The sequence below is a fragment of the Balaenoptera borealis genome, assembly GCF_965194805.1.
Source record: "Balaenoptera borealis genome assembly, chromosome: 18".
NCBI lineage: Eukaryota > Metazoa > Chordata > Mammalia > Artiodactyla > Balaenopteridae > Balaenoptera > Balaenoptera borealis.
This window is the reverse complement of record NC_138877.1, coordinates 66,420,399-66,424,384: the sequence shown is the minus strand read 5'-3', so window position 1 is coordinate 66,424,384 and position 3,986 is coordinate 66,420,399.

Sequence of the window (3,986 nt, the reverse complement as noted above, 5' to 3'; positions counted from 1 at the left end):
ACTACCCAAAGCAATCTACAGATCCAATGCAATCCCTACGAAACTACCAATGGCATTTTTCACAGAACTAGAAAAAAAAATTTCACAATTTGTATGGAAACACAAAAGACCCCACATAGCCAAAGCAACGTTGGGAAAGAAAAACGTAGCTGGAGGAATCAGGCTCCCTGACTTCAGACTATACTGCAAAGCTACAGTAATCAAGACAGTATGATACTGGTACAAAAACAGAAATATAGATCAATGGAACAGGATAGAAAGCCCAGAGATAAACCCACGCACATGCTCACCTTATCTTTGATAAAGGAGGCAAGAATATACAATGGAGAAAAGACAGCCTCCTCAATAAATGGTGCTAGGAAAACTGGACAGCTACATGTAAAAGAATAAAATTAGAACACTCCGTAACACCATACAGAAAAATAAACTCAAAATGGATTAAAGACCTAAATGTAAGGCCAGACACTATAAATCTCTTAGAGGAAAACATAGGCAGAACACTCTATGACATAAATCACAGCAAGATTCTTTTTGACACACCTCCTATAGAAATGGAAATAAAAGCAAAAATAAACAAATGGGACCTAATGAAATGTAAAAGCTTTTGTACAGCAAAGGAAACCATAAACAAGAAGAAAAGACAGCTCTCAGAATGGGAGAAAATATTTGCAAATGAAGCAAGTGACAAAGGATTAATCTCCAAAATTTACAAGCAGCTCATGCAGTTCAATATCAAAAAAACAAACAACCCAATCCAAAAATGGGCAGAAGACTTAAATCGACATTTCTCCAAAGAAGATATACAGATTGCCAACAAACACATGAAAGGATGCTCAACATCACTAATCATTAGAGAAATGCAAATCAAAACTACAATGAAGTATCACCTCACACCAGTCAGAATGGCCATCATCAAAAAATGTACAAACAATAAATGCTGGAGAGGGTGTGGAGAAAAGGGAACCCTCTTGCACTGTTGGTGGGAATGTAAATTGATACAGCCACTATGGAGAACAGTATGCAGGTTCCTTAAAAGACTAAAAATAGAACTACCATATGACCCAGCAATCCCACTACTGGGCATATACCCTGAGAAAACCATAATTCAAAAAGAGTCATGTACCACAATGTTCATTGCAGCTCTATTTACAATAGCCAGGACATGGAAGCAACCCAAATGTCCATCGACAGATGAATGGATAAAGAAGATGTGGCACATATATACAATGGAATATTACTCAGCCATAAAAAGAAACGAAATTGAGTTATTTGTAGTGAGGTGGACGGACCTAGAGTCTATCATACAGAGTGAAGTAAGTCAGAAAGAGAAAAATAAATACCGTATGCTAACACATATATATATGGAATCTAAAAAACAAAAAAAGATGAAGAACCTAGGGTCAAGACGGGAATAAAGATGCAGACCTACTGGAGAATGGACTTGAGGATACGCGGAGGGGGAAGGGTAAGCTGGGACAAAGTGAGAGAGTGGCATGGACATATATACACTACCAAACGTAAAATAGGTAGCTAGTGGGAATCAGCCGCATAGCACAGGGAGATCAGTTCGTTGCTTTGTGACTGCCTAGAGGGGTGGGATAGGGAGGGTGGGAGGGAGGGAGATGCAAGAGGGAAGAGATATGGGGATATATGTATATGTATAACTGATTCACTTTGTTATAAAGCAGAAACTAACACACCATTGTAAAGCAAGTATACTCCAATAAAGATGTTTAAAATAAAAATACAGAAAATTAAGATGAAAAATTCAAGCATGAATTAAGATTAATAGCTGAAAACAAAAATTAAATAGTGGAAAGGTAAAATAAAATATATAAAATACATGTGTAAGTCAGAAAATAAAAATATTATTGAAGGGAATGAATACAAACAGGTTTTGGAAGAGATAAGCAAACAGAGGGAAAAGTCCCTCAGAATAGAAAAGGAGTGAAAGTTAATTGTGAAAATCTGGAGGTTCAAAATAGAAAATGTGATGAAGGGCCGAATAATGGAGAAGCAATAGAAGCACAGACTCAAAGGAGATTTCAACATTTAAAAGCAGACTCGTTTCTAGAAGCTTGACGGACTGAGCCAGCACAGGTTCCTCTTACATCTACAAACAAGTAGAAACGTTGGAGAAAATATGCCAAAATAACCTTCCAAAACATAGCTGAGCTCAAAAGATAGGAAGGGAAGTCTGCAGGTGGTAGAACAAAGAAGAAACACAGCAGAAGGCTGCGGAGGCTAAAACTCGGGGGTCTGTGGCAAGTCTGGGGCCCCGGAGAGCAGAGTCCATGGTTAGATGTGTGTCAAAAGCTGACTGAGGTCACACCTGTGGGGAGAAAGGGCCACAGGATGCATTGGAAGCAGCCCGTGAACTGAGATGCTTTGCAGTGCTGTCCTCAGCTGAGCCTACAGGGCGCTTTGGAGCTGAGATGTCGCCAGTCAATAGACCTGACCTTTAGCTCCACAGCAGAGTCATTCTATATGACCTGTTCCCAAAAGGTGGCATGACCTTGGGGGAGGGCAGGTCCTTGAGAGACTCAGCTGGGAGCTGTCAGCCTGCAGCCAGCACCCGCAGCATCTTGGGGAATGAAAGCTTCAGTCCAGGACCAGGAGGGTGGTTTTGGAGACATGCATATAATTTTCTTTGATGCTATGGATAATTTTTATTTCTTTTATTAACCATTCGCTTAGCTCCATCTATATAATTTTGACAATCTTGAATAATTTTTCTTTCCGAGTTGTTGGGAAGGTACAATCAAGTGGCCCACTGTCCTCTCTCCAATGGGTGTACAATGACACTTAAATAGATGCTACGTATGTACAAATATATTCACTTCAGTGTTATTTACATTAGTGGAAAAATTGAAAATGAGCAGAATGCCCCCAAATATGGGAATGATAAAATTATATGCAGCTATTAAAATTGTGTTTTCAAAGAACGGGTACTAAGATGTTAACCTATGTATTTACATTGCACAGATTCTATGATTCTCATTTTCTAAAACATTTGTTATTTTAAATGTTACTCTAATTGCTAATGCATAAAAAATAGGAAAGAAAATAGATCGAAATAATGTCAGAGTTCGGCTCTATCATTTATGGACATTTCAATGCCTTGTATTTCCCAAATTATCTAAGATCGTATATTACTTTATAATCATAAAAAACAAGTTGTTTATAAAATAAAGAAATAATTATGCTGAATTAGACTCCATTAATTTGCAAATATATATTTGATAGGAAAAGTGATCTCTGAGAGTGAAACAGTACTATATTGAGAGCAGATTTTCAATAATATTTTTGACATTTTTTTCAATCTTATTTTCAACACTATTTTCAAGGTGAATGAGAGAAAGAAGTAAATCTTGAGTGTTCCTCAGTCCTACTCTTAACTTGTCTGAGGATTTTCTTGGAAAAGCCCCCCAAATGTCTCCGTGTGTGTGTGTGTGTGTGTGTGTGTGTGTGTGTGTGTGTGTGTGTGTGTATTTAACTTCTGCTGTCTTCTGGAGCCTTTCCTAAGATGACTCCAATTGCTCTAAAGTCAAGTTCCCTTTGCGTATGATTCTCACTAGATAGAGGAAGGTGGTCGAATGACATTTTTCTAAGGCTCCAAATCTCACTAACCCACAAGCAAGGAAGGAATCCGCAGTTCCCACTTTTACAGAACAAAGAGAAAACGATAAATTGTTTCATTCAAGGGATTTTTGAATGAACGAACTTCTCTCCTAGAAGTTAATTTTGTTTCTTTGCTTGTATTATAGGAGCTAGTCATTAAAAAAATCTGCAAACCATACACACTGAAACTGTGGAGAGACCCGTATTAGATTTCATTATTGCTTGTGTTTTCTTCCTCTCTGTCTCTCTCTCTCTGCCTTTCCTCCCTTCCTCTTTTCTCCTTGCTTTTACCTTGAATTCCAAACTCCTTTCCTCTAATTCCTGTTGTTCTCTTCCATCACTCTTTCTCAAATCTTTTCCTCCTC